The sequence below is a fragment of the Phycodurus eques genome, chromosome 19 (assembly GCF_024500275.1).
Source record: "Phycodurus eques isolate BA_2022a chromosome 19, UOR_Pequ_1.1, whole genome shotgun sequence".
In the NCBI taxonomy this organism is placed as follows: domain Eukaryota; kingdom Metazoa; phylum Chordata; class Actinopteri; order Syngnathiformes; family Syngnathidae; genus Phycodurus; species Phycodurus eques.
The window spans coordinates 7,793,237-7,802,218 of NC_084543.1; the positions used below are offsets into that span (position 1 = coordinate 7,793,237).

The 8,982-nt window shown below is 43.1% G+C and overlaps 1 long non-coding RNA gene across 1 annotated transcript; it reads right to left on the minus strand.

Annotated features, from left to right (window-relative positions):
* Positions 1–279: 279 nt before the first annotated feature.
* On the minus strand, positions 280–2,935 carry LOC133418145 (uncharacterized). Its single transcript, XR_009770420.1, has 3 exons — positions 2,853–2,935; positions 1,801–2,375; positions 280–1,677 (listed from the first exon to the last, which is right to left on the minus strand). It is a non-coding gene; the product is annotated as an uncharacterized LOC133418145 (long non-coding RNA).
* Positions 2,936–8,982: the final 6,047 nt, after the last annotated feature.

Genomic DNA, 8,982 nt, shown 5'->3' on the forward strand with positions numbered 1-8,982 from the left:
CTACACTGCAACATAAGTTTCATTAATTTGCATAGTTGTAGTTGGCCACAGGCATGCGGCGGATTGCTTTATTGACAAATGAAGAAAAGGTATTGGCTCAAAATGTTCTGGCTTCAACATCCAAGGAGCTGTTTTTGTTTTTTCCCGACAAGGACAATGTCGATCAAAACAAGAACAGCCGATTTTTTTTGGGGGGGGAGGGGGGGGGGGGGGGTTGGGGGGGGCACTTATATGTGTGGCCCCTGAGCCGCTGAATTAAGAAGGTAAACGGACAATAGATGCGGGATACTTTCAATTTATTTTTCTATTTTTAGAAAAACACCATTACCATGAGACAAACGACAAAACACAGCCAAGAACAACACTGAACCTATTTCATGCAGTTTCGCATTGCACTTACATGAGGCCACTGTTAGAAGATATATGCCTTTGCACTCATAAAATGGGTTTCATGTTAACTATAACCTCATGAAGCAAGGATAAGAAAGTACACCTTGTTCCTCTCACTATGCTGTGAGACAAAGCAAGATGTCTGTGGTTGGGGGGAGGGGGGTCACCAGTTGCACAAGGCAGATGATAACTGCATGTTCACGTGCATAAAGTTAGTTATTACGTTGCATTTGAACCGTCTCCTTTTGAAGCAAGTTATGATTCAATTGTATCGCTCGTTATTCTCAAAGTGCGTGTCCTCTCTTGTCCATTTGGGGTTAACATTTTTACCGTTGACAGCCACGGCGTTCCAAGTTACGGCTCTTCGACTGACATAAATCATTGGCTTCCCTGATTTGAAAATATTAAGAGCCGCCACTCAAATGTGTGCTCCTTCTTGAGAAAGAGGTGAAAACACATTTGTAAAATGAGCAGACATCTTTTAGTTTTATTACAGTCGAGAAAAGAAGCATTGCATGAGAACGTGCGTGCACACACACAGACAGAGGACAGGAGGCCCTGCCAGGCTTGTAATTACGTCTGTACAACGAGCCAAGAACAAAGGCGAGCCCTGCAGTCATGGGGCAAAGGGATGGGTCCTCGCCATGTCTCTCTTAATACAAACATTCTCAAAGCATTCAACGCTCTCGAACGCAGCCCAGACTCGGTGGCGTCTCCTCCACGCCACACACAGGCCTGCGTCGAGGCGTGTTCTTCACGCAGGTGTGTGTGTGTCGTCAGCGAAGACTCGTACGCACAAACACACACACACCAGGCAAGTTTATCCGTCGTGAGGCCGTGACGCAGATTGACAACGTTCATTGTGGCGAAAATCAAAGAGCGCATTCCCGAGCGACTGCACAAGCTCTGATCTTCCGCACTGGCACGTCACGTTTTACAAGACGCCCTCTGTTCGGGGGGCCTGACGGGAACAGGGGCACGTGCGTGCGAGTGACAGGCCGCGGGCCCCCGATGACGTGCCGGGATGTATTATCACAGCTTCGGCTCATCACGACATAGTCGCAAATAGGAGACCCACGTGGAGGGATTTCAGCAGGGGGTTTCAACATGAAGGTGGGCTTTGACGCAAATGACTCTGTAGACAATTTGCCTGAAACATAAAACCGAACACAAAAATGTAGGTTGCGCCCTCAGAAACACGGGTAAAGCAGAAAGGATCCACGAGGAGCGCCGTAACCGGAGACGAGGCAAATCCCAAGCCTGAGCCACTACTTTCATGGAAACTGTCTGGAAATAAAGCAAATAAGGATTTCCTACATCACAATAGAAAATGACTCCGCTGAACTCACCTCTAATTGGGAGAGTCAATTCTCCACGTCACAATGACACCGATCTTAACACCAGACTTACCTTGGCTTCACATGGACGCCTGCTCTAAGAGTTTGGAGTTTTCATCAGTGGGGGAAGTAGTAGCAGGCCTTCCACTGTGTGGTTTGTGGAGAATACATCTCGTTTGGAGAAACTTGCCACGGACAGCGTAAATTGTAACTACACGTTGGAGCTGTGTGACGGCCATAAAGCTTCTCAAACTGGCGTTGAACTATAGTCGTGGACAGAAAAACGTCTTGCTGGGAGGCAATTTTGCAACGCTGCTCCAATGTCAGTTGGCGAGCCATGGGCAAGGAAATGAGATGCTAAAAAAAAAACAACAAAAAAAACTTGCAAAGCCTGAGCTGTCAAAAGTTGATGGCTTCCCCATCTGTCTGAATGATACCTGAAACAAAACAGGAAGTGGATAGTGACTTTTGGAACACCCTGTACATACTGTACAAATGGGTTATAAAGTTTGGCAAATAATACAGGACCTTAACTACGAAGCGGTTCCTGATCCAAATTCGCCAGCTGAGACAGAAGATCGAGGACCTGACATTGAAGCAAACGGTCGGCAGTCATCGTTTTGCGTGCTCGGATGACGACAGACGGTTCTGTGAGAAAATGAATGCATCAAATGTTACTTTGAAGTTGCTTTATTGGAAAACGGGAGAGAGTTGAGTTTCGGAACCTGTAGGCATTACCGTGTCCATGCATTGGAGATTCATAGCTATGACTATAATCTGACATTTACAGTTCGGAATTTATGCTTTTGTATGAATTGCAACAGCTGGACACACAGGTCAAATGTATCTTCTGATATTTAGTGGAAGAGCATTTCATCGTTCTGCATGTCACTACATGTCGCTGGCACAGATCGATGAAGAAAGATATGTTATTTGTAAGTGAAAAGAAAATCATTTCACATTGCAACAGGACATTGATAGTTTTGGGAATCATTGCCATAAGGTATCTTGTTCAGGTCGAAAAAAACGTACGTTCCCAAGCTGTATGAGTCAAGGGTCAACACTCATCTATTTGATTTGTGAGAGTGTATCCAAGCTTAAGAGTTTTGTCCTATTGTGACACACCTGCATCCACCTCCATGACGATGTCTCACTTTGCTTGACAAGCATCTGCATTTTGCCGATTGGCTCACACTATTACATCCTGTGTGTGTGGTTTTTTTTCTGTCTTTGTGCATCAACAAAGCCAAAGCAAACAATCAGATCTGTGCTTTTGTCTTGACTGCTTCATGCCTGGGGAAAGGGGAAGAGGAGAAAGAGGAGGAGTAAGGGGAGGAGGAGGTGGGGGCCCGCTGCAGAGGATGATAGACCAAATCTTTCCTCTAGGCGCCCGTCATAAAGGAACACTAGCAGCGCCAGTTTGTCATTCCTCAAGTGTGCCTGTGTGCTGCTCATGTGTGCGTTGGCAACCTCACAACGCCGGCAGAGTTCAGGCCAGCCACATGATCTCGCGCGGGTTAAATGTTTACACACCAAAAACACACCTGTTTATGTAATTTTCGGTCTTTACATTAAAAATGATCAAACAGCGAGGGACTTCTTTGGAACATTTCCGGCTTCTCATCTGCCATCCACCATGCTGTTTTCTTGTCTGCTGGTATGTGGCAATGGCGACACCAACTTAACCGAGAAACGATCAAACTTGGGGGAAAAAAATATTTTGGGTGAACAGAATTTAGAATTTGAAAGAATTATTAGGCTAACATTGGAACATTGCTTGTAATGTATTTGCTTTTAGCATGATAACAAAGTGGTCGGCACGATGGCCGATTAGTTAGCACATCTTTAATTAAAAGTAATGTCATGCAATATTTTGGGTTACATATTTGACTACATTTTGGCATATTTAAAAACTGAGAAAACACCATTTAGATGATCAGAACTGATGCCCTTAAAAAGCACTGTTATAGACAGAAGCTCATGTTAAGCTAACACCTTGAATGACTCATTTGCATAATGACTGCCAGACAGCAACATCACCCACTGTCAACTTTTAATTGATTGGTTCACTCGAAGACTTCTGGAATCATTTAAGCACAATAAGGAGGAAAGAAAAAAAAAAAAAAAAAAAAAAAAAAGTCCCTCTTGTGCAATAATGAGCTTACTAGTGTCAGATGATCTTGTGCGCTTGAAATAGTGACAATTAGAGAAACTGCATTCTGGCTAGGTTAATATCTAGCTTCCACTTTGTATGCCTGCTTGTGTGTGCGCACTTGGTGCCACTTCTGACTATGTGGAGGTGGTGGACACACACATTCACACACACAGTTTACTATACAGTGTCCAGGGGCCAGCTGATGGACAGGCAGCAGGACAGTAGTGGCAGTGTTTTGTGTTTCTGCGCTTGCTGGAGTGTAGCTGAACTAACACTCATGCATGCATCCTCCACATCTGGAAGAGAGAAGCCAGTCTGAGTCCACACAGGGTGTTTACAGCTCTGTTGTTTTTTTTCTTTCACACTTCTCGCAAAATCTTGCCAAAGCACACATTCCAGATTCACCAGCTCAGCATGGGGGGAAATATATGTACTATGTTTTTCCATTGTAAATCCTGGCCACAGTGCCAAGGGAGGTGGGTAAAAAAACAAAAGCTGGCACCCATCGCTCCCAAGTGGGGGGAGGCGGGAAAGCAGAACTATGACCCAGAATTGTGTCTTTTCTAAAGCCTGCCATGGTTTATGGGTGGCATAGGAGGTCATGCGAGGCCATCATGAGACACGATAGTGATGGGTTAAATAGGGGGGGGGGGGAGAATGTGCAATGCATGGGGAAACAAACAAGAAAGTTGTCAGTAATTGCGTAATTCAAACTATAGTCTTGCATTACTTCAGAAATGAAACAAACAAACAAAAAACATTGTCGGGCCATAAGAGCCATTATAATGACGAATTCATAGTGTGAGTCAGCAAAATGCCTTACAGATAAACATGCAAGACAATTCATTTGGTACTTTATACAATCTTTATAGCAATATCCCCAAATTCTGCTTTTACAAAGATAATACTTTCATTGACAGTGTAAAAATCTACAGAATTTCTTTACTTTTATGTGGTTTAAAATAATGTGTCCTTTTAATGTAGCTGAATAATGTTACAAAAATATGAGAAACACCTTTCAGTACTTTCAGTAATTCAGTGATTCCCAACCAATGTGCCGTGGCTCATTAGTGTGCCATGAGCGATCTTCAGGTGTGCCGTGGGAAATGATCACATTTTACTTAACTGCTCAAAAAAGTATTCATTTACAAGAAATAATGGATCTTTGGTCATCTATTCATCTAGTAATTGTATACTGTATTGTACTGATACAGTGTATCTACGTTTTGTGACATTTTTGTTTGTCGGTGTGCCGTGAGATGAATAAAGAAAAATTATAAAGATTTTGCACAATAATGCCCCTTAGCCTCAAAATAATAAAATCAATTAATAGCACCTTTAAGTCAGCAAATAATCATCCATAACACGTTTAACAAGCTGCAGGTGTTTTGTACATGTAAAATAGGGAGAGGTTCTCGGGCTTGGTCATTTATTTTCATAAGCTGACAGATGGAGTTGGAAATAGCGAAGCAAGCGGACAATGATTTACCCCAGGGAGTCACACATCCAACCGCACACACAATGAAACACGGCTATATGTCAAGCAAAAGGACCGGTTTACCAGGTCTAAGGATTATCCTTCTGAAGTTACCTGGCCCTCTGGGTAACGTGAACCCACCTTTGTGGTCCGACGGCCGACAATGTGCGAGATAAGCGTCAGTTTGAAATGCCAGAGGTGAGGAGGATGACAAGGGAGCATCTGTCTGGCCTTCTGGACAAGTGACAGTTGTGAGGAACAGTGGGTAAACAATGTTCCAACCGCGTCCCCTTCATTTGACTTCAAATGGGAGTAAGGGAGATGTCAAAACATGTAGAGAGACCTCTCAAACATGAACATTCACTCAACTGATGATTTTTGGCTTAATGGAGAGCGAGGAACGTACAAAGCACGGGCGATAATATACAGCTTTTGAGAGCATCGAGAGCGGTCTGTCATGCAGTTCGAAAAACAAATACAACCTTAGAGGAACGGTTATAAAAATGCCCCCAAAATGGAACGTAACACAAATTTTAATAAGCAAGCAATATAACAAGAGGAAGTGATGTTGTACTGACCAAACCAAGCTACAAGAGACGTTAGTTGTTTCGCTCAACTGGTGATTTATTATAGACTTTGAACGCTATTGCGAGCTAGCTAGCGCAACAGCTAGCTAGCTAGCTGCTTGTGACTCAAGGATAATATAAGGGCGTATTCTTGTGCATTATTTTCATTCACGTCTCCTGTTTTTGCCATCTCCACGCTCTGCTGTTTTTAAATAAATTGCTCTGCGTTTAATTCTCCCTCTAGAAGGGTTGAATCAAATAGCCTGACGTATAGCTAGCAGAAACTGGCCGGTTAACAGGAATACGGTTTATTTATGTGTTTCGCCTTGATCAACACCATACAGCAAACTTTAGAATCATCCATAGACTAATAGCAACATTACCACTAAATCAAAAATGTTTCTTTTTTTTTTTTCTTTTTTTTTTTTAAACATCGAATAGGCACCAAGTTGCCAATCGTCCACTCCATCGAAGAAGCTGACTAAGAAGGATTATGTAATCCAAGCAGCAACGTTTCAAATTGCTTGGTCAGAAGTAACTGCTGTATTATATCGCTGGCGTCAGGCCAAAACCACCTATATCCAAATTTGGTCAATTTAATATTTTTTCACAAATTGATACCATTTGTACCCACGTCTGTGTGTGCCTATTTTTTTTATTTTTTTTTCCTCCAACAAATTATTGACCAATCTGAAGTGTTGAAAATGTCTTGCGCTCTTTGACGATGCAATGTTTATGGCTCGACAAAGATGACGTTTTGGGGTTTCCTGAAAAGTGATGGTTTTGGAGATGGAAAGTTTCCGCCGGACGGCAGCAATACAGTATAAAATAATGAACAGTTGTTCAATCAATGAAATAATCTTTCATAGATTTTATATTGGTCCTCAGATACTGTAAATCAAAACTTAAAGGGCCCATGATTTAAAAATAAAAGGAGTTACATCTCTGTGTGTCCCTTTTCAATAAGAACAAGTTGAGGGGATCAAGTTCAGCTGCTGACAACAGGCCTTGGTTCTGTCAAGTGTTAAGTTCCGTTGTGAGGTACATTGTGACACAAAGGCTCAGCAACAACTAGACTCAACTTTGGGGCCGATCAAATGACAATGTTTCATAGAGTAACATGGCGAGCAGATATCACAGTGCGGGTTTTGCGTCTCTTGAATGCTTTTGTTCTTCTAAAATGTTTGAAAATAAAATGTTTTAAAGAAACCGATGAACACAATTGTTGTAAAAACAGGACGACTGATTAGTAAAAGTCCAACAACATACTCTAGCAGAAACCCAGATATGACGCCATTGCATCCAGTTATAAATCCATCCCTCCCTTTTCTAGAACACTTGTCCTCATCAGGGTTGCAGTTGAGCTAGAGCCTATCCTAGCTGACTTTAGGCAATAGGTTGGGTAAATCCTGGACTGTTCGCCATCCAATTACAGGGCATGTACAGTATAGTGTAAACATTTTTTTAATTCTCATCGTCACACCAATGGATGATTTAGGCCAGCCGCACACCATGCGACGTGCCCGAATGCAACTGAAGTGGTTCACTGACACAAAACTTCAGTTGGCGACTCACACCTTCACACCAAGCGATTGAACACCGCACACCTGCCGACGCGCTGCAACAGGAAAAACTGTGACCCTGTATCGGGTCCTAAAGATCCACATACAGTACACTGTACTGTATGTTTGTTTTTGTTTTGTGAAGCACAAAAACATGGCGCGATTGTCAAAGAAGCAGCAGATTGGCACATAGAGTTTGAAACAGACGACGATAAGGGAGAGAGGAGGGATATTTTGATAGGCTGTTGGCAATTATCGATTGCCCCATTTACTGATTGCACCCGTGCGTTTCGGTGACAGAGACTCTCTAGGCTTTACTTCCGAGCCACAGGTACACGTACGGAATAATTAAATATAGTTAGTTAACAAGTGAGGAGGCAGTTTTCCAGTAAAAAAAAAAAAAAAAAAAAAAAAAGAAAAGTGCCTTCAATGATTATTTATTTTTAAAAATGTAAGCGATGGTAAAGAGTAAAGGTTCATACTGTGAATGAATGGCTGTGCAGTAAGTGCTGAATAAAACATGGCCAAATTCAAAGATGACAGCCATGTGTAAAACAACAACTTGAACACAAAGTACAAACCATTTAAGGTCTGCTTCTCTTGATCTGAACTTCGTCATGCGCGTTTTGGTGCAGCGCTTCAGGTGTTTACCCTTGTCATATTAAAGCGCTTGTCACTGGAGGGTGAGACGACCGGGGCCAGGATGGGCCGGAGGTTTAAAAAGGTTGCCTGCGATGCCGCATCATCAGCCTGTCATTGTTCGTCTGAATCCCACCAGTAAACATCAAAGCTCCGCAGAAATGTACGTCACTCCAGAACCGCAACACAACAGACCACCCCCCCCCCCCCGCGCTCTCGCCTATTTTCTTTCAAGGTTTCACACTGAGTCGGCAAACACGAAATCAACAAAGCGACTAAATTGAAATTTATTGAAGAGCACTTGTTCCACGTTGCGTGTATGGCTGACACATCACGCCAGCCCTCTTGTCGAGGCGAGGAGACGGTCTGAGTCTGAGCAAGCCCGTTCTCAGAAAGGCGCAGCCTCCCATCAGCTCGAGGCCAAGATTGACAGCCAGGAAAGAGCGACCTGAGGCAGACATCAAAGTCAGACAGGATACATACGCCTTGGCATTTAACTCTTTCATCTCCAGCCTTTTCCACACAAGTCACGACCCCTCACCTGTCTATCTTCTTGACCTCAGAATGATGAATGGTGAAGCCTATTGGGCTACGTAAAGGTGATTTTGCACGCTGAGAAAAAAAATCCAGGTATAAATACACCTCCGCCAAGGCTAAACAATCCTATCCGATTTCGGACTCCAAGAAAGATAATTCCGCTCCAGACAACACTGCTCCACTCCAGTCCCGCAGGCGGTAGTCATGCGCATTACAAAGTGGTTGCCGATTTCCATAAACCTCTTTTCAAAGCAGCTCAGTTTTAGAACGTCACTGATTTCACCAAAATTTCACACTGTACACCATTGTAGGAAAAGTT